Below are 22,896 nucleotides of genomic sequence, written 5' to 3' on the forward strand. Positions count from 1 at the left end.
GGGCAAAGACAGGATTTCTAGTAGGCACATACTTAAGGGAATGAAAATTATCACATGTAAGATGGAAGGAAAAGCTTAAAGAATTCCATGTGCTCAGATGAAGGTGCACTGGCAGATTTCCACCCCAAGATTTGGAAAGAACTGGCACATTAAAGGAGCTCAGCTTAACCTCATATTTCTCTTTGATGACTGATTTTTTTTTTTCCTAGACAAATGAAATACAGGTGATTTTACTCTATCCAGACTTGAGTCAAGAATCTGATATTACACCACATGGGAAATTACTAGTTGAAGTTGAGAAGATGGGGATTAGTGTGGATGGCAAATGCAGAACTGCTGGGGCAAAGGACAGGGAGCTCTGTGGGAAGGAGAAAGGCAGGACAGAGGCAGTTAGAAAGTGGAATTCTTCAAGGGTCAGTCTTGAGCAGGTCTTACTTGTTCTGTTAATGACTCTGGCACAGCTGTAGGAATGTCAAAAAGAAATTTGCTGACGACACAGGCTTTGCTGATACAGAGAGGGATCAGAACATCAACTGAATGGCAGAATTTGAGATAGATTAGACAAAGCATAAAGACCTGCAGTTAAAAATTAATAACTAGAATATCACGTTACTCACTTGAGAATGACAAAAGCAGGGTGGTGGAAAAAAAAACATACAGAGAATTACTTGCTCTGAGGGATAACTGTGAGCCACCGATCTGATATGGAAAGGCAAACACAGTCCTAGAAGATACAGGTTCACTCATGTTCAAGGAAGATTAGCAGGTACAGAGAAGGGCACTGAGGATGATCAGAGGGTTTAGAACAAGAGGAGACTAGAAGAGCTTCATTTGTTTAGCTTCTCAAAACAAAGACTAGAGCAGATAGGATTGTTTTCAGTAAATACATCTGATAGGTGAAGATCAGAGGAAAAAGAGAATTGTTTAAACCAAATTACGATGCTGGCACAAGAACAAATGATATTAAGGCTGAAAATTTAAAATGAAGTGTTGGAATAGCCTGCCAAAAAGCATGATGTGATGTAATTGGTTGTGATAGTGGGAGACTGCATCAGTAATCCAGAGCCTTGTGTTCCTAGAAACGTGCAGCAGACAGGATTTTGGCAAAGTGGGCACTGGCCCCTAACAAGGAGGAGGAGCCCTGCACTGCCTGTGCAAGCAGGGAAAACGTAACTGGCCAGTCATCAGCTCTGGAAACGGGGAAAAAAAAGGAGGCTTTTATTTCAACAGCTTAAAGTGAGGTCCTTCCTTCCTTCTCCCCTATGGGAACTGGCAAACTCAGCTCTTTAATGGTACAAGCTCATCTCAGCCTTGCCTATAAATAGATAAATGAGATTCCTCCTGTCCCAGTGAGTAATTCTGACATCCTCCCGCTGCCTCGCAGAGAGCTGAGTCACAGGCACTCTGCACTCCAGTCCCTGCATTACTTACATGGTCTCAAAGGAAATTTTAACACATCCAGTGAATCATCGGGGATTGGATCATGTTTAAAGTTATTCCATTGGCATTTCCCTTCTATTGTAGCAAGTCTGCCAACACCTAAAACTTTAGCTAATCTGGACTCAAAATGCATTGAGGAAGTAGCATGTTGACATACACAGCTACTAATAAAAATAATGAAAAAGGTCCTTTTAAATTTGCATTAGTAAACAAGTGATCCTTAGTGGATTCCTTTAGTGCTTTGGACCTGCTAATTTTGTCAGACTCTTCCTTGTTTTGTAGCTGCTTATTTAAAGGAACTCGAAGTTTGAAATGTTTAATATTCAGTCGTTAGGCCCCTAATTTAATCTCCTGCAGGTTTCCTGCCAAAATATTATTTGCACTGAGATGAAGCTTGCAGCCCCATGCTCGTTCTCTCACAGAGACACACACACTCCTGCTCTTACCCATGGTAAAAATGAAATGTCTGCAAAGCAGAGACAAAACCAGAGCAGTGTTAAGTCCAGAAAGAGGGGCTCCAGCCTGATCAGCATCTCGTGATGGGGCATCTCCACTTGTCGCCTTGCCTCGTCCCAGGTGGCACAGTGTGGCCTCATCAGCTTAGAAGCAACACAGCATTTGAAATCAGAGCATGTCTCTCTCAGAAAACATCTGGAAGAGTGGAAAATTGTCCAGCAGAATTTGGGGGCTGTGAAACAAATACAGAAATATTTCTCTCTGTTGGTTTCCTGGCTTGCCTTTGATATCTTCAAACTGGTTGGGACGTTTCACTCATTATTACCAGACTCGGTTTCAGCGAGCGAGAAATGCTAACATTTGCTGCTTTACTGCTGTGTTTGGTGTTCTTAGGCCTAAAACCTGGTTTGTTCTTTTGATACCCCTAGGAAATCTGTGTCTTAAATAACATTTTTCTAGTACCTTTTCATCAAGCAGTTCCCCGCCTGTGCATAGATTGTTAACAAGCGTTTGTTCAACACATTCCAGCGTGAGCTGCAGTCGCTCCATGAGATACTTCTGCTGTGAGGCTTGTTGGGTTATTTATCAGCCCAGCACAGCCTTCACTGCCAGTTTGCTGCCAGCTGTTAACTATACAATAGCATTGGGAACAAAATCAGTTCTGCCTCTGCCAGCGGAATTGGACATAATTCAGCTACCTGTTGACAAATGATGATTTGTTTAACAGCATAAACTATAATATTTTTGTAGCTGACAGTTTTCACCCTCCTCTGCAGCTGGAAAAACCTGAGGAATTCCCAGAAGCTCCTCGTTTGTGTCTTTTTCAAGTTGTTCTTACAGCAGTGCCTTGTATTGTTGTCTCTGTGCAGGAAAAGAGACCCTTAATGTGCAAACCAGTGGTGTCAGCACGGGGCTGGAACGGGGCATTCCTTGGTGCCACTCGGGGCTCCTTCCTGCAGCAGCAAATCCCTCTGGACACTCTGGCCACGGGGATGCTCCAGGACAAGCCAGAGGCCTGAAAACAAGGCAGCATTTCCGTGAAGCATTAATCCCCCTGTGCAGGGCCAGGGGTGGGAACGGGGCGAGGGTGCACTCTGTCCCAGCACACACATGGTTCCTATCTAAGCTGTGTTTCAGCTGGATCTTTCCCACTAACGCATCCTCCTTTAACACCTTGGACTCATTTACTGCGGGGTGTTTAGCAGCACAAATCAATTAAGTGCTGCAGAAACCCATTGAGACAGACAGAGTTTCCTATCTCTCGCTCAGCTGGGGTGGGAGGCACGCAGAGGTTAAGCCTGTGCTTTTTGCCACACAGGGAGAGAGGGTGGAGTGTGGAGCAGCCCCCAGCTCACCTTTTGTGGGGGGTTCAGCCCTCCCCAGAACCCTCAGAGCCCTCTCACAGCTGCTCCTGGAGCTCTGGGGAGCATCCCCTCTGGCATCAAATAATCAGGGAGCTGGATAGTGCCAGCCCTGCTGCCACACCCCACTGAGACTGTCTGGGAGGGATTGCTAAAGGGGCTGAGCTGGTCCTGAGCTGCCCAGCTGTGTCCTGTAATGGGGACAGGATAGAGTCAGGGTCTCCCCCTCACCTCCATGTGTCCCACAGGATTCTCTATCAGGAGAAAGCCACTACTCAGTGGTTTAGCTGCCACTGCCCAGAGGGACGTGCAGGGGTTTAAGAAGCAGCAGAGTCACAAAATGTGAACAAGAATAGAGAAAAAATGAGTGGCTTTAAAATAATCATTTGGTTGGTCTTGTTCCAACTGCAGCACCAGCCCAGCATGCCAGGGAGAGCTCAAGGAACCTCCTTCCATGGGAACACGGCTGCAGGGATGCAGCACTGCTCCCTGGTCCAGGTTGGGTTAGAGCTACTTACACACAGCACACGCTTTGGATGTAGGAGATAATCATTCAAGCCACCAGACATAACTGATCCACAGCAAGGATGATAAAAGCCAACCAGCCAGTTCCTGCTCGTGCCTTTAAACCGAGCTCGGCCCAGCGGCACGTCAGGGGTGTCTCTCAGGAGGGCCAGACTCTGGAGGACGTGTCCTCAGCTCACAGAGAGACCATTAATCAAGAGTGAGCCTTCATCCCTGGCTATTTTAATCACTGGTGAAATACACAGGCAGTTCCCACTCCTAAAAATGGTATTTGACTCCAATGCACATGATTTCCTTTGGCTTCCTTTCCCCAATTAAGCGTGAGCTGTAACTACTTTGAAGTCCACACGCTGGGATCCACAGATTTGCTTCTCATCCGTCATGGAGCAAAAGCCTCAGTACTACACACAGCACAAGGTCCGTGGCACCAGGCATAAATATCAGAATATTCTGTAACTGGATGTGGGGACTGTGGAAGCTCTGTTGTGCCAACAGACTGGTGGGCCAAACCTGACCTGTGCAATGGCACTGGGCACCACTGGGTCACTGGTCCTTTTCTGTTCCACTTCATTATGTGATGACTGAAAATGCCTCTTGGATATGCTGGCACTAATTAGGATGTCAGTCTGCTGTGGGAGAAGTGAATGAATCAGCAGAAGTGGAAGTAGGAGTATATTTGCAGGTAGGCTGTAGGAACCACTGAGTCTTTAATTTTTCCTTTAAGAATGCTGGGCAAAAGTCACAGGAAGTTTAAGGAGAAAACAAATTGCTCCTCCACAGATTCAGGAGCACAGTGAATCCTTGTACCACTCAGCTTCTCTCATGAGGCAGGTGAGCAGCCTGAGGGGCCTGGGGGTATTCAGAGGAAACTTCATCACCTTCCCTTTATTGCAGACTAATAAATAAAGGCATCATGCCCAACTCCATGGGCCTGCTGGTACCCTGATTTGCAAACTGGATGCTGCATCTCTGAATTTCTCTGCATGCTTTGTCTGTGAATATTCTGCTATTGAGTTTAAAGAACCAATCTGAGTTTACAGGCAGAATAAGTGAAGTTTACAGGAATATGAACTTAAAAGTACAGGGGAGGTTTTGCAGGTACATGAGTCATCAGGGACCCCTTCAGGTTTTGTCACACTGAGTCAGGTCATGGGCACCATGACAGAAAGCCAAGAGGACAACTGACAATGATAATGTGGGATTTGACTCATTACACCCAACTGTGTTATTTACCTAGAATACCATGAATTTTTTTCCTTCTCTCTTTAATAGTCAGGAAACAGCTTGGGGGTTTCTTTCTTATTTTTTTTTCTTTTTTTTCCCTTAAGGTGCATCTAAAGCTGCATCAGCCTCAGTAAAGAGAGGACTTTCTGACTGCCAACCTCCCAGGTTAAGAGACAAATCCTGCTCCAATGACATAAAGTTTTTGAGCTCGATGTTGCAGAGAAAGGCACAGTCACACTGCCCTAGATCAGCTGATGAGTTTGTGGCCCAGGGAAGTCTACTCACTTTGCTGGGGGGTTGTTTTGGTTTTTCCTCTTTAAAAACTACCAAATATCAACCTTTGAAGCCCAGGAAATACAAACTGGGCACCAGAACAGGGTCCAGCTCGTGTGCAGGCTGGCCCAGCCATCCCATTGGAGAAGGTGCAGTTTCTTTTCCACCAACACCTGCAAATGTCAGATTTGCTCTTGAAGTCTTGGTGGCCTAGCCTGGGCACTGAGAAATGGATTCATGGGTCTGCTGAGAATGTCCTGAAGTGTTAAAGAGAGACTAGCAGGGCTGGATCCCACTGCAGGATGTGCACAGGGGATCCTGCATGTGATCCCCTGGCCACGTACCAAGTGTCCCTACAGACCTCTGCTGCACCAGCCCTCCACTCTGACAGGCAGTGTGGCAACTGGGAGAGCTGCTTTGGGAACACATCAGATAAAAATAGCCCCAAACCCCCGTGCTCTCCTCTCCACCACGTGCAGTCACACACAGGAAGGGTCCCATCCACAGAGGCCACACAAGATGGAATGGGATAAGCAGGCAACTTGCAGCTTGCCTTAAGGAACGAGACACACAGTTATAAAGCCCTGGAAGAGCTTGTCAGACATTTATACAGGATTTCCTAGAGCAGGTAAGGAGAAGATCCACTCATCAGGGCCCTGGCTGCAGGAGGAACTGCAGGAATTGCTCTGTGCACATCCTCTGTTAGAGGTTCCAGCTCGTCCTTCTGACTTTGAAATCCACAAGTGGGTTCTCTTCACAGTGGCAGAGCTGAGGTAGGAAGAAGCTGTGGAGGCATATTCCAGTATTTCAGGGCAAAAAATGTGTTTATTTCAACAAATAAATATTCTTATTTAAAGTGGTGATATTAAAGGTAAAAATTGTAACATAGAAAGTCATCCAAAAAAGTTACAAACCCTCATTCCATATCTTCCTGTTTTCAGCACAAAGAATATTCCAGTAGACTGTTGCTCTGCAGCTGTTAGCAGAGGAGGTGATTGGGTCCAGTTGACTTGGTAGAACCAGAATCAGAACAGATTAAACTAATGCCATCCACCCATCTTGCCAAGGAAACATTCAAGCCCTTCCATCTCATTTCAGTATCCAGTGAAGACATGAGAGCTGCTGGATGGGGAAATCCTTGTGGAGAGGAGCTCTGGGGTTTCCTGAAATGAGGCAGTCTCAGAAATCAAAGGTGTCAAAGCAGGGAGTCCTGACACAAACAGTTCCCAAAGTGTCACGTTCTTGGAACCAGCAGGCAGGGAAGGACACTCTGGGACAGTCCTGTGGGGTCTGGAGCAGCCCAGGTTTCTTTGTTCCCAGCTGGTTGAACAGTATCCATCTTTCCCTGATAGCCAGGGGCCTTCCTGGTGCCCATTGTCTGTCTTATCTGCCACACAGTCACTGGGGCAAGGATTGTCTTTTAGGCTCTGCTTACACAGCAGCTGCTGGCTCGGGAATAGCTGCAGCAGGATGATCCATGTGAACACTCATTCCACAGGCAGGATGATCCATGTGAACACTCATTCCACAGCTCCTGGTTCATACCATACCTTAAGTGGAGCAGCCTCAGTGTGTCACTGTGCCTTACAAAGTTAAGCGAGACCTGGGACTCAGTTCAGGGTTTCTAGTCACTTCTCCTTTATAGAGAATTCAGCTTTAGGAAAAGCACTTGAAATGCTCCTGAGAATGACAAATAACACATGAGTAAATCCTGCTCCAAAACCATAAACCCCAATTTAAAAAAAAAAAAAAAAGGCATGCACTTCTAATCTAATCTACTGGCATAGGCATATAAAGCAGAATTAATTGATAAACATATAATTAATTGATAAAAATCATAAAAGCCATAAACAAAGCCTTTTCAAAAGGTAATGAATGAGTAATCCAAGCAGACAGTGTGAAAGGCCCATTGCTGCTGTGGGGCCAGACTAATTTGACTATCCATACCCTAGGGTAGAGTTATTAAAGGATAAAAGCTTTGAACATTGTAGCAGAGTTCAATGAAAATAAAAACTTTTACTCAACATATAGAAGCTCTCAGAAATGCAAATGAAGTGTTAGAATGCATAAAGATGGCAAATAATTAAATATTATGGTTCTGTTTAACAAACTGCTTCTTTGCATGCAATTACTGCATCCTGGGCTGGTCTGAGAAAGGAGAACAGGAATAAAGCTCAGAGAAAGGAGCATGAGCAGAGACCTGCAAGGACAGTTTGCTGAAGGAGGAGTAAAACAGGGAATTGGGAGTGGGGAATGGTTTGGGTAAGGGCTGTTTCTCTGGGGTTGGGCTGCATTTCGCTCTGGTGGGGGTGTGGGGAGGAAAGCACTCGGATTGTTTCATTTCCCCATCTTTGTGTTCCAGTTCTCGTGCCCTGAGCGCCATACAGAGCACACACTCTCCACACCACAGGTCACAACACCACGTCCTTTTAGTTCCCCTCCAACAGAAACACTTTGCCCAGCCTGAAACCCTGCTCCCACTTCCCAGCCATCCTTCCGTGCTTGCCCAGCCCCGAGTGCTCGTGCTTCCCTTCCAGGCCTCCCCGTGCCGGAGGTCACAGTTGACCATTGCAAGAACAATAAGGATTTTTAGGGGCATTATGACTGGGTTAGTAAAACACAGCTGCCCCTGAAAGTCCCTCATTTTTCTTGCTGCCGCTCAGTCCGTCCCTACGAGGGCAGGGTCTGGCAGGGTCCTTTCTCTCCAGCACGACTGTGCTGTGTCACGCTGCTGTGCCCGGGAATACCCAGGAACACCCCAGTCCCAGTGCCCAGGAACACCCCAGTCCCAGTGCCCAGCCCACACGGCAGCAGAAGGTGTGGAAGTGCTTTGTCATCCCTGTGGGCTCCTCCTCAGCGAAGGCTGGGCTGAGTTTCAGCGTCATGCCAGATGGCTCGTCTGTCACTCACTGGGAATGCCACCAAACAGAGGAATGCCACCAAACAGAGCCTGGCACAGCTATCTGCAGGCAGCCCTGGAATACCCAGCCACCAGGGCAAAAGGCAGGAATGCCTTGTCCTGCAGATACTGGTGGTACTGGCTCTCAGGTGAGCACTGCTGCTTTGTCCAGGAGAAGTGGAGCCCCCAGGGCTGACGGACTCTGCACGTCCCACACTCCTGTGTCATAACCCACGATCCTTGGGGCACTCAGAGCTCCCCAGGGCACTCAGAGCTGCTCAGCCACAGCACCCAAGTCCCCGTGGAAGAGCTCACATCCATCTGCAGAAGCAGTTGCTTTTAATTAATTAATAAAGCTGTGATTTTAATGAGGGAATTACTACTGATTTCTCAACAACTTTCAGCTTAAGTAATATCTGAAAAAGATCTATACATTTACAGCTCAAAAGGTGCCAGGTATTTGGCTGGGAATTTTCAACCTTCATTCACAAGTCCTCCTGGAAAGCCCAGCCCAGCCCAGCATGTCCTTCGGGCAAGGAGTAACATTTCCCTTTTATTGGATCTTTGGATTTCATGGCAGGGGACCCAACAGAAAGTACAGGCAGATTCCCACAATTCTGCTCTGTTGTTTCCCCATGAACTCTCTTTGTAGAGAGCTGGTGTGGGCCCCATCCCTTGGTGGGCTTGCAAGGATCCCTGCAAGCTGCTGCCCTTGAGAGGGACTTTGTGACATGCCTGAGGGCTTTCAGGAGTTTCAGAGTGTTCAGGAGTTCAGAAAAGCTCTCAGGGTTTTTCTTCTTCCCCCCCCCTTTGCAGTAAAAACATCACATCATATCCCTCAGCAAGGGATCCTTTCCCCAGTTCCTGGTTACAGGCTGTGAAGAACAAAGTGGTTGAGTGCCTCTGAAATGCTGTGAGGTGAGATGTGAGTGGCAGCACAGGGATCTCTGGAGCAAAGCATCATGTTTGGAGCTGTTCACATGTGCCATCTCCAGGGACACACACACGGCTGGTGTGGCCACTCTGAGGCTTGGGGAGTCACACAATACAGTACAACACCATACCAGTATCCTCACCCATCCCACAGGGGATGGTTTTCCACGGTAGCAGTCAACCTGGCATCCAAAAACCCCGGAAACCTTCTCAGAACTGTACAAAGCCACACCTTATTTTCATCTAGAATTTCTTCTAGGGCTTGCAAGTCAAGGGAAAACAAACCCTGTGCCCTGATCTGGTAATAAAACATGAGCCGTGATTCGGATCCAAATATTATTTGCATCTTTGAAAAAGTTACAACAGCAGTATAATAATAATTTTAAAAAAAGCAGTAGCCCTCTGAATGCTAATGACGTTGGTGTCCTAAATGAAGCATAAAAGCCAGAGCCTGTGAGAAGCAGAGCATGAGTCAGTGTCAGCAGTCCCACACTGAAAGCAGCACTCACGGCTGCTTCATTCATTTAAGGAATCAATTCCTTTGTAATGAGCATCAAGTAGTTTTTAGGACTAAAATGAAAATGAGATGCATGCTGTTATTATTATTTTCAAAAGTTCTTTTTTTTTTTTTCTTGGATTGACAATAAACAAGTCTTTGTAGTTGGAAGGAGCCCCAGGCAAGGACCAGGTCCCTGCAGCACTGGCTGCTGTACCATCATGGAAGAAAATCTGAGGAGCCCCTGCCCTAGGGAGACCACAACCTCCCTGGCAGCCAGGACCCCACCAGGAGCAGGCTGAGCACAGCCAGGGCACAGAAAAGCTGGGGTTGTTGCAGATTGGTGCCTGGGCAGGCTGTCTCACCCGCGATTTTATTTTACTTGCATTGGGTCACTGGCAGAACCCGGCGAGGATGGGTGTGTGCTGCTCCAGGGAACAGCCTTCGTGGAGGCTTTACATGTTCCCTCTTGGATTGCAAAGGCAGCACGAGGCTGTGTGCTACAAGAAGAGGGAATCCTGCCCAAGCTGCTCTCGGCTCCCTGCTGTCCCAGTTCCACTTCTAGATAAAGCACAACCAGATTCTGATCTTTAGAGCACACATCTCTGGGTTACACTCATCCTAACATGGTGATCTGGGCCTCTAATATTTTCGGTGTGTTGGATCTGAAACTCAGAAAATGTGAGAGCAACACAAAACCAAAGCAAAGGTAGAAAATTACTGCAGTTTCTAGAATTCTTCCAGCTTTAGTCATCGAAGGGGATTGTTAGAAACGGACAAAGGGCTGTTTCCCTTAATTTTTTTAAGTGTGAATTTTGTCTTGACAGTTTCCTTTCAGAAACAAAAATTGAAAACAAATTGTCCCATGCACAAAACAAAGGGACAGATCCTCAGCTGGAATGGACTGGTATAACCAAGTGAATAACACCCACTCACAGGAGAGATTCTGGGCCTTTTAACAGCAGCTGCCGATCCTGCTCTGCCCGGACAAGAGCTTCAGCCCCTGGGTTACATGGCAGCAGTGCTGACTCCATGTAGCTTGGAAAAGATGAAGGGCTGCCTTCAGAGCAGCTAAAAACACAGCAGGCCTCCAAGGACTCCGGGACTGTACACTTCCCAAACCTGGAGCTGACTCCAGGTGCATGAGCCGGTGGACACAACAGTGAGAAAACAACCGTAGCAGCGTGGCCGGCCCAGGTTTTTCTCTCAAAACCAAGGCTGATCACCATCTTGAAAATTACATGGACAGTCCCCAAGAAAATATTAACTGTGCAGCACAGAACAAATGCACAGTGAACTGGGATCCTTCCCAGTCAGTCCTGCTCCCAGGAGAGACTGTGGCACAGCCCAACTGCACCCTGTGCTTGGGGAATGCTGTCAGCCATGAGCCAGTTACCCAGAGCAGCAGCTCCTGGCTTTGGGTCATGCCAGCACGAACGGTGACCCTTGTTGGGCTGTCCCTGTGCAGGCCCAAGCAGTTCCAGAGGTGCTGATGAGAGCTGGGTTCTTTCATCTCCCTCACCCAGAAGAAAACAAAAATACACACATTAGGAAAATTCGGGAAGTGTCTCCCTTCGCCAAGGAACAGCCAACATCCCCATTGCCGCTGTGTCCAGCAGTGAGAGCTGCCCGGCTGAGATTCCCATCCACACGGATCCAGCACAGTCCCCTGGGAGAGCCAGTGCACAGGGGGTGCCCTGCCTGGGACCCCAAAGTGAAGGAACCTGAGCACTGATGGAAGAGCACCCATTCTCCAGGGCTGTCAAGGGGTGGGGTTGGCCACGTGCGTTTGACATTTCCTCTTTCTTTGCCATCCTCAGTTTGGAGCGTCACTTTTTTCTCCCACTCCCAACATCAGCAGAGGAGCTGGGAAGCCAGAGTTATTTTTAGGAGATGGTACATTTAGACCCTGTTAATCTTGACTGGGTCCCTTTGAAAATGGCAAGGTTGGATAATCAAACACATTACACAGACTTTCCATGGAGCTGCTCTGCAAACCAGCCTCCCACTGTTCAGATACCCAGGAGTCAATAGTTCCAAGAGGAGCTGTTTGATGCTGCCCTGGTTTGGCTCACTGTGGTGACCTCACCAGCATTTATACACAGAGCCTTGGAGAACAAGCAAATTAAAGCAGCTGACTTTAAGTATATAAAATAAAACACTTAGTCATCAACAAGTCTGCTAGAGGCTGCCACATTACCCTGGTCTTGAGTGGCAAGAGAACATAACCTGGCTCAGGCTGGCAAAGAAGAGGGTGGCAGTGCTGCCTGCTCAGATCGCCTGCATGTGGGTAAAACACACCCAGAGCAACTCAGAAGGGATCTTGCTGGTGTGATGACTAACATACTAAACTGGCTGGCACCAGGACGGGTACAGGAAGGGGAGAACATGCCAGGGGAGGAGCTGTGGCTGGAAGAGGCTTCGTGGCTCCTAGAAAATTAACCAGGGCACGGCCAACCAGCTTGGCCACCACTGTCCTATTAAAAGTCTCAGCCACCAAAAGAAGGGGGAGGGCACATCCAAACAGCCTGTTCATACTGGTCCCTGGTTCATGCTGTCAGACCATGTCCAGGACTGGCTGCAGGAGTCCCAGGCCATGGTTGTACCCAGGACCATGCTCAGCACACGGCCCTCAGTGCTGGGCTGGCTGGTGCAGCTGTGAGCCAAGGCTCTGGCACAGGGCACAGCAGTGCTGGAGAAGCCCACGCAGGCTGGAAGGTGGAGGGATGGCAAGCAGCAGTGCACAGATCCCTGCTGGCTCCCAGAGGAGTGTGTTACCACAGAGCTGTGCCTGGACTGATCACCGACAGGAAAACAGCCACGCTGCTGGCCCCGGCCTGCCAGCACTGCTGTGAGTGCTGAGCCTGCCTAGGCTCTGACCAGCAAGGTAAGAGAGAAGTGCCAGAGCAAAGGGGCTGCCTGGCTTGGGCTCTGCTGGAACAGAGTCTGAGAGCAGCAGGAAATTACTGAGCGAAAGGGTTTTTTAAATCATTTCTCTTCAAACAAAACTAAGGCATTACCATGAGGTAAAGGGCCACACCTTGCTACTTACACAGCTCTGCTGACAAGACCAGCTTTTCCGTAGTTATTCAAATCTAATGAGTTCTGGGTGCCTAACTCACTCTTTTAAGCTCATTTTCGAACTCCAGCCAAAAATCACTTTCTGATTCACCACTTTCTCAGGCACACCAGTACTCAGAGACTGCCTGCAGGCTGGTACTGCGCCATACAAAGTACATAAGCACAAGTTTAATTACTCCGTGGACCAGGGATGTGATTAATCGTTTGCTTTAAGTTAAGCATGTGCTTAAGCATGCTACTGACCCAGAGCTTTAAGTGGATCTGTCAGGTGTTCTGGTGCTCTCCATTTTCCAGTTCTTTGAGGCCCAATAAGTGGAAAGAATATAAGAATATTCTTATGGTCACACGCTCTAAAGAATTCACCCCAAGTCCAGTTTGGACTTATTCTGCCCATGTTTACACCAATATTGATTATGGGCATTACAATAGTAAGTATATGCTCAGAATGTATTGGCATTAAACCAGGAGCTAATTATTGTCATTTACAAGCTTTTAAAAAGCATCAGTCTTAGGTTTTACTTCAGGTAAGAACTCAGATTAATTTCATTTGCACACTTTGTGGATTCGTCCCCTTATGTCTGAGCAGTGTACAAAGTCCTAAAACAATTATGAAGCATATAATTAAAACTATTGCCCCTGCTAGCAGCAGACTCATCGCATGGAAGAACTCAAGCATGAAATGTGCATCAGCTATGGGTGGTCACGTAAATTCACATTTCATTACCCCCAGCGTACACGATCCTGGGCATTTTTGTCACTGTGCTTTTCCACCTTTCCAGCAAAGGCTTACTCCCAGTTCATAAAAATTTAGGAAGGTCAAATTGCATCCATTCCCCTGGGAGGAGCAAGCAGAGGAGACTGGGACCTGAAAGCTTCACTTTTTTTTTTTGGTGTATTTTTTTTTTTTTTTTAAGGAACAACTGCCCCTTTTATGCCTGAGGAAATCCCCGCTCGGGGAACCGGGGTGGAGCGGACAGGGCGGCTTCTCGAGGCAGGCGTGTGACCCCCGTGCAGTGCCAGCATCCCCACGGCAGCAGCACCCACCCCGAGTGCCCCAGGAACACTGACATGGAACATCAACGAGCCAAGAGGCTTCAAAGCGTGAGCAAATCGATTTTCAACAACCGAGGGAGAGCACAGAGGGTTTGGTTACAAGAGAGGAGGCACGTGCCTCTGGAGGAGCCTTCTTGGAGGAAGAAAACAGATACAATAATTGATAAAGGTTTTGGCTGCTCCTCCTAAATAATCCCGTCACATGCTCTTCCTTGCCAGTACATTCATGGAAAGTGCCTATTTTGGATATTGGGGCACAACAGAGAAGAGACAGAACCCCACAGTTCCCTGAGAGGTACACTCACTCTTCTCGCAGCACTAGACCTCAAGCTTTTAAACTATATTGCTCTCTGCTTAAGATGTTGGTCTTTTGTTGGAAGTTTACAGCTTTTTTTGATAGAAAACGCAGTAAAATCCTCCACAGAAAATGAAGTTTACATTACTAGGGAACCCAGCCTTAGTGCTGCAGCTGTGGGAGAATTTACACGACTTTTTCTCTCCTTTCAGCATTACTTCTCACTGGTAACTCTGAAATGTTTTTCTAAAGGGACCAGATTGCCAGGTACAAATTCAATAACCACTGGAAATGCCCACTGGGTTTGGGTCCAACTCTGTATATCCAGAAGCTCTTTACAGCTCATTTGCTGAATGTAATTAATTGAACTAGGCAGGATTTGGCAACACGACGCTGAACTAATGCCCTTAAAATTGCTGATAGTTTAGAGCCATAAGAACAGATTAGAGAAACCCAGTAAACCCAATTCACTTGCCATGGAGATTGAAAGAAAGGCACAGCAACGTTCAGACCTGCTGAATGCTGCAGGAACACCCTGGTGCTGGTGCCTGCAGGTGCTCAGGGCCCGACCACCAGTGACCTGTTACAGGGGCAGCTTCTCACCTACAAGTTTTACACCTCTCACACCAAAGCCATCGAGCAAATCTAAGAGTTAAGTGAAATCTTGACAGTTAACTGAAAGGGTTAAGTGAAATATTAAGCATCTGTGACTCAAAGCTGATTGTACAAGCTTCCTGGTTAGTGGCATAAGAGCTGTATGTGGAGGGTGCTGTCTCCCATCCTCAGGTGTAAACTCGCCCAGTGAGACACCCTGACCCTGGAGCCACCTCCCCTTTCCTTCTGCCTTGAAAGTAAGTCCAGACCAAGGACCCGCTTTGTAGGTTGATGAAGTTTAACCAAACTCCATCTTAGGAGAATTAGGAATCATTTTGCCAGATACTTCTAATGAGACACTTCAATGAGAATGAGATGTTGTCAGTTAATGCTCTACCAGTGCCCAGATTTATGATTGCTGTTCAATATTGCAAGGGGTGCACAAGAAATGCTTGGGAAAAGGGGAAATTCTGTCCCTCTGAAAATACTATTAACAAACGAGGTTTCTGGCTGTCAGGTAATAGCTCAGCAGTGCTGCTTGCATTCAAAGCCATGCCTGGAATAGTCAGGTTGTAGCAAATTTCATTAAAAGAAAATCTTTAGTTGCTGTGGAAATCATTCTGATGGGAGATTATGTCTGGAGGCTGCATTGGGGTGTACTGCATTTCTTTCACCTGCACTGGAGTGTTTCCTTCAGGGTGTGGATTGATTCAAGGGGGAAAGGAGAGGAGAGGAAGAGCTCAGTCACCACATCGATCCCATCATCTCCTGTGCACTGCACAGGCCACAGGCAAGAGAGGCCCAGGGAGGATGAGATCCTGGCCACGGAGCTGGGTCTCTACAGAAATCCTGCTTTATATGTATTTTGAAGCACCTAAACCCTGCTAGCTGTCTACAAACAACTAACCATAATTTGGCATTACTGTAACACTGATAGCTGGCTAATTAAAAAAAGTTATGAAAGGTTTGAAAGCGACAATTTCCAAACAGTTATGAACATACTGCTATGAAATGATAGAGTGCTCGTGGCTGTTTGTCTGAAAACATTACTAGTCACCAAAATTAGAGCACAGGACAAATCCTGGGCTGGTGCAGATCAAGAGATCTCCACTGGCTTGCAGGAGATGTTTTATTTAGCACTGGGCACAGCTGCTGTTTCTTTGGAGAGCACTAAATTAATTCTGTGATGTAGGCAATCTACAAGCCCAAATTATGTATTTTAAGGTTAAACTCCTATCAAATGTTCTGAAATTAAACTACAGTTTGTGTTCTTTTTGTAGGCAATAGTACCTTAAAAGTATAAAGACATCCAAAACTTTATGTAACTAGTATTACATAACACCTTATGAGCCTTAGACTGGCTCATAAGCATTTTCCTTACTCTGGATTTATTACATTTTTATTTGGGGCATGTGAAACAACTTGCTGTACAAGTGCATTTATTCACATGGGGCTGGGCTGGGGGGGAAGAGTTCATTCTGGTGGGAACTCGAAGGAGAGAAACTTATTGCTATGTTTGCAAAGAAACACTGTCAGAAAAAATGTTGGTTCACTGTGTCTCACTGCCCTTGATGGCCATTGATACAGCAATTAAATTAAGTCCTGGAAGGGGGCTAGAGATAGTATTAGTTTTAAGGGCTGAGTGCTCACAGCCCCTCCAACTGCCTATAGCATTAATGCCATAAATACGTGTGAATGTTCTCATTCAGGCTGGAATTTATTCCCCAAAGAGATGCAAAACTAGCTCAAATACCCTGCAAGAGAACCAGACTCTCGCAGTGAAGAGAGTGCAGTATGTGAATCCTGCAGCTAAATTTAGGCTGGGACTTGGAGTAATTCTGATCTCAGAGTAGCACTCGGAGGTGCAGCTACAAACACTGTGCAATGATTCAGTGAAGTGCTGCTCCTTTGTTACAATATTGTGGATGACATTTTGGGAGCTCTCTGCCGACTCAGATTTAAGAAATTCAGCTTATGTTACTCAGTTAAATTTCATTGTTCAGTGAAATAATTCAGAAAAAAAACCCCTTCATTTTAGTAGTTTTTAAAATGTGGATTCAAACTGGTTCTGGGGTGTGTAAAACAGCAGACATTCTTAGTATATTGAAAGCTTTATGTCAAAGGTACTGCTGAATAATGCACAACATGGGTACTGTAAATATCTGATTATGTTTTTTCACAAATTACATTATTTGTTTGGTTTTATGGTCCAAGGAAAATTAAAATGGGCAAGCTCGTTTGTGATTGAGCACCTTTCTGTTCCTGGTTCTGTACAACTGTTATATTTGCATGGGAATGTTTTCCTCCTCTAGAAATATTTCCTTCAAAATTAACAGATAAAGTCACAATTATACAAAATATCTGTAGTCAAAGCAGATTTTGTAATAAAAAATAGCTTTAAATGCAACTAAGACTTCAAGTCTGCTTTTATGGTATCCTTCAGGTGTAAAATACACTCAGAACACCAGAATTGAGGAAACTTTTATCTTTCAGAAAAAATCAAAACTGCATTTACAGTTTTAAATCAAGCATATTTTAACTGAACTACATTTAAATTCTTCTTTATGAAACAATCTCTCTTTTCATACAGGATTTTTCATGCATATTCTGGCTCCAAAGCTCCAAATCAGTTTGCCACAACTTGTTTCCCTGGAATTCATCAAAAGGCTGAAAATCCAAGTGCCCAGGAGCCGAGTTCCCGGCCACGGCACAAACTGTCCGACCAATCCCCACCACCTGGAAAGTCCCAGTTCTCAGAATGAGCTGATGCTTTAAACAAGAGATCATAATCAAAATCATGATTCCTGACAAAGTCTCAATATTTCACCCTATAAATTCCTAATTCATTTTCCAGCATTCACAGGTTCCTGCTGGCTCCACCCTCTCAAATATCAGCAATTGCTGCTGCTCTTAAAGAAAATTCCACTTTGGGGAAACGTGATATTATTCCAGATGTTTTGGTATATGGCAGTTCAGTCTAACCCAACCTGATCATGGCTCTGTAACGCAGCTGAGCCTTGAACAGCTTCTGGAATTTATTCCTTAAACTACTGCACTTGCATTTTTGAATTTAACCCTACTGACAGTCATGCAACCAAAAGCTCCATTCTTTGTAACGACAGAGCCACTCCTAAAGAGGGTTTTTCCAAAAACATAAAACCATGACTAATTTTAGCAGGCCTTTGGGCCACTGTAGATCAGTTCCTACAGGCTGCTGATTGAATTAAAGTGGTTTAAATTGTGTTCCTCGCCATGTTTTAAAAGAGATTTTGCTGAATGAAATCTGCTTTCAAAGTTTATAGTTTGAGGAAATTCCATACTTGGAACAGGGGAAAAAAAAAAAAGAGAAAAAGTAAAGTGCATTTATAGAGATTCAAAACAGCTGTAAGAACTGGAATGTCACTATTTCATTTCATCAGATTTCATCAGGAAAAGGATGGGAAGAGCCCCTGTCCTGCCTCCAGCCATCCGGGACTGACCCCTTCACCAGACTGGACAGTTCAGAGTAACATTTCCTCCTCAAAACCAGTGTGCATTCCTCATTCCTCCATGGTCTGTCATCCACACCATGACTGTCCAGTAACTGCCTGAGCAAGACTCCAAAGCCTTGGTCAGATGGGACATTTTGTAATTAAAATAATAATAATAAAGAATGATAACATTAGCAGGCACGATCTAGGAGTCAAGACTACAGTCCTGGACCTATAAGTGGTGTCACTAACAAACCTGCATTGGGAAAATCCTGAAATCCTGCATGCTGCCATGGAGTGTGGGCACGTCATCCACCCACGGGGATGTCCAGGACACCGGGAAGCACTTTCTGCCAAAGGACAGGAAGAACAAAGGCCTGTTGCCTGCTGCCCCAGAAGGGAAAAACCAACAGCCTAAGCCCCTAAACTGATAGGCTAAACCGAGATCCAAATAAAATTCAAGAAGTCTATCCCAAATCAAATCTACCAAGCAATGCTTGGAAATATTTTGATTATTCAGTGCTAAAGAAATATGCCATGAATCCATAGCCCACCAGTTATGCAGGGAAGAGGAAGCTGTCCCTGGACCAGCATCACCCTGGTTCATTTCCTTCAGTCTGCAGCCACATGATTTCTTTTCCACACCACTGCTGGCTCACACCAAGGCCCATGGGAATGCACAGGCTGGTGGTGGGATCTGAAAGGCCCATTCTGCCCTCAGCAAGGAAGGGTTTCCCAGCACCAGTGTCGGACACTCCCCCCTTTGGGATCAGAGCAGTTGGGATCCTCCTGGTAGGATCACCACGTGCACCCTCTCCCTGCTCACTCCAGAGCAGCCAAACCCAAACAGAAACCTCTCTCCCAAGCAAAGATCACACCAGCAAAGGGGACAGTGCTGTGCCTTGGGGAAGCCACACAGATCCACCAGTCTTTGTTTGACAGGGATGTCACTTGGACTGTGGGAAGGAGCCAAAGCCTCAGAGGTGCATCCCTGCCTGTGGACCAGCACCAGCCACCCTGCAGCCTCTTCTAGGTTCTCCTACCCTCCTCCTCTCCCCTCTGGGACCTGTCCCTTTTGGGTCCTCAGGAAGGGAAGTGATGAAATCGGCACAAGCTGGAAAGATTTTCTCAAGTGGGCCAGCAGTAGGAAGGGAGAAGCACATTCCCTTCCACGTCTGCTTTGCTTCTGTGTGCTGGAGAGCTGGCACAGAGCACAGCCCGGGCTTGGGGTTTGCCATCTGCAGATGGAGCCAAGAGCAGAGGGGAAAGTGTCTGCAGCTGGGTGTTCACGCACTGCCTCGCTCCTCTGAGAGTTTGTCCTTACTAGGGGTGCAAGGCTCTGACACAAGCATGTCCAGGCTGCTGTGAAAGGTCTGTACTGGACCACAGAGCCAATACCAGGCCTGGTCTGACTCTAACCTGCCCCTGTTTACGTGTATTTGTAACCCAGACACCGCAGACTTGCTCTGCTCTGTGCCCTCCTGCAACTTAAAATACAGCCCTGGCTCGAAGGTCTCTATTTGCAAACATAGAGGAACAGCGGTTCTTAAATTGCAGGCAAACATTTGACTTCACTCAGGGCAATTCAAAGAATAAACTGCACGAACCCCACCCTTCTGCCTAGATAGTTTTCTTTCAGGCCTTATCACAGATAAAATATGGCCCTTTTTTTTTGTTGTTGAAGGAGTAGAACCTGCCAAATATTTACCAACTCTTTCAGAAGGCTGAAAATGTCACTCCTACAGTGTAATAAACTTCCCCGGAAAGGCCCTGATAAATAGAAAGCCTTGCTGTACTGCCCAGAACTAGTTTAGTGTGGCCCAAGTATTGCCAAGTCTGACTGACAAAGAAAGCATATTTGTACACACAGAAAGATTAGCAAGAGAGGCATAAAGTTTAGAAGTGAAAATAAAACAAAGCCCCATTATTAACCGGGGAGGGGGGGAATAATTGAATCTGCATCCCAGAGAGCACAGGACATTGTGAAAGCCTCAGAGCTAAAACAATAATTTAAGAGCTTGTCCACAACTTGCAGCAGAAGCTTGAACCATCTTCTTTAGCATTTGGAAAGTGCTAAACCATGGGCTACCCCCAGCCCAGCCTTCAGAGCAATATTATTTAAAAATAAAATATTTTTACTTTGTAATTTGACCCACAAAAAGCCATTTGGGGCATGAGGGAATGTTCCCTTCCAGCCTGAACTCTAATTCAGAGAGAATGTTTAAACTCCACAGTGTAAAACAGATGCTGAGAAATGTGTCTGCATTGTACTGTATGTTCTTTGGGGCACAGACAGAAGTTGGAAAGTGCCTGTCAATGCAGTGTGTGCAGCTACGATCTAAATAATCCTAATAATGTAGCTGAATGGAGAAAAAACCCCACATTCCTCATATCAGCCAGTCTGTCAACAGAGTTCTAGCAGCTATAGACAACTACATCCACACTAGTGCAAACAGATGAATGTTGCTTAAAAAATGTGTCCTTTCACCTTGGCAAATGCCATCTAAAAAAAAAAATCTAAAAGTGACTAGGGAGTTGGAAGCTCAAAAGTACACATTTAACAAGTCCTGCTGACCATAAAATGCTGAGCACTCCCTCCCTCCAGAAGCCAGGCTTCCACTGACTCTTGACTGATGCACTCAAATGAACAGACAGTAACTCAAGCTATGCTACACAGTGCTCCAGAATAGGTTTCAGGGGAACAAAACTTGCCAGAGTTACTTAAAGGCAGGAAGAAATGAAATTGTTTCTGAGGAAAAAAAAAAATTAAAAAATCCAGATTATGTTAAACCTGACAAAAGCTAAAGCACAGCACAGTTAAGGAACTCTCCTATGAAAGGGAAAACTTGGGTTTAGCCTGACCAGCAACACAACCAACCTCCACAACTCGCTGCTTGCCAGTGATACCTCAGAAGTTGCACAAGAAGCTGGAAGGAGCACGCTAAGGAGGCAGAGGAATCTGCTCCCCGGCCCCCCCGTTCACACCATCGGGTTTTAATGTTAATGATACGGCCCCGCGTGCCTGAAGTATTTTTACACTATGCTCGTCTTCTTGTAGCTCCGACTCGTTCCAGGGCCGATGATTAGAATCAGATTTCTGTGATTTCACTGCAGATTAATTTCGTTGAGAGCTACAGATCTGCAGGGAGAAGAGGGCTGCAAACAGGCCAGCAGAGCGGGTTTTAAGGGGTTCTCTCCTAAAAGAGTAACAGTATCTTTGCCTTTACTCCTTAACTTTCACATACTTTTCCTTTTTCTGGCCACTAGACCGAGTTCTTTGGGAAAACGGGCAAATGGGGAAAAGAAATGTGCAAAAAGTTTTTCCTGACATTTTGATTTCAAAGAAAGCTCCCAACCAGTACTTTATGAACAGGTTTATGAAGAGAACAGGCCCAAGTAAGCCCTGACTGTGCCCACTGTCCTTCAAATCAAACAGATACCTGAGGGACTGAACACAGGAAACAATTCTGATCTGTCAAGGTCTGTATGTCCTGATGTGTGTCAGAGCAACAGCTATTAATACACGTTAGCATGCTGCACACAAGTGTTGGGATACAGGGGGGTGGAGAAGAAAAAAGTAGGCAGAGGTCTATAATAGTATTTGTGGTTTTTTCCTAATTGTAAAACAGTAAATATTGTTATTTTTATGGGCAATTGCAACAGAAAATTGTACTGAGAAGGGGGCTTGTTTGCAAAAATTTAATGGGAACAGAGTATAAAAGTTGTGATTCTATGATATGCAGTCTGCATACACACCTACAGAATGTAGACTCAAACATCAAAGTGAAATTCTAAGTGGCTCAAAAAAAACACACAGGAAGATTTTAATTTTCCATTTGCTTTTATAGACCTTAGCCATGAGAATAGCGTTGCCACTTGGCCTTTTTCCTTACTGGAGGTCAATATCATTGACTTTACAAGAGAGGAGTAAAAACATCGTTACGTAAATCAAAAAAATTATGAGGACTCTCAAAATAATTCTAAGAAGTTAAAATGCAATGTAACATAACACAGAAGGGCACAGAAGTTATAAATACGACGTTATACAAGCCAAGAGTAATATACACACCCGGAGTTGTATATACACCGTGCCCAAAGAAGGAGCACAAACCGGTGTCTGCAGACGCGTGGTGTGCCGAATCCAAATCCGACAAAAAAAAGGGAACATCGGAAGGGTGGGGGGTGAAAACGTTTAGGTGAGTAAGAGGAGAACTCCCGGGAGCCCGGCCACTCCGAATGGATGTGACTAGATTTATTAAAAAAAAAAAAAAAAAGGAAAGGAAAAAGAAAACAGATGTGTTTTCTGAAAGTGAAAGCGGAGGGAAGGATGCACATGGTCTTGCGGGAGCGAAACCCGGCGCTCGCTCCCCGCCGAGGCAGGGCCGGGCACAGCGTCCTGCGAGCCGGGGCCGGGCCGCCGTGGGGACGGGCCGCCAGCACCGGCGGGACGCGCACGTTCCAGGCCCTTTCGGAGGTGGAAGGAAACAAAATACACTTACGGTTCGCGGAGAACCAGCTCCGTCCTCTGCCCGCGGCGAGCAGGGGCACCCGCCGGCCCCAGCGCAGGGGGAGCCGCGGTCCCCGAAAGCCGCCCGAGCAGCGCCCCGAGCAGCGCCCGCCGAGCCCCCGGGCCGGGCCGGACCCGCTCCCGCACAGCCCCCCGGCCGGGCCGGACCCGCTCCCGCACAGCCCCCGGGCCGGGCCGGACCCGCTCCCGCACAGCCCCCCGGCCGGACCCGCTCCCGCACAGCCCCCGGGCCGGGTTGGACCCGCTCCCGCACAGCCCCCGGGCCGGA

Source organism: Manacus candei, unplaced genomic scaffold, assembly GCF_025592945.1.
Source record: "Manacus candei isolate 608988 ecotype Guabito, Panama unplaced genomic scaffold, ASM2559294v1 h1tg000047l, whole genome shotgun sequence".
NCBI lineage: Eukaryota > Metazoa > Chordata > Aves > Passeriformes > Pipridae > Manacus > Manacus candei.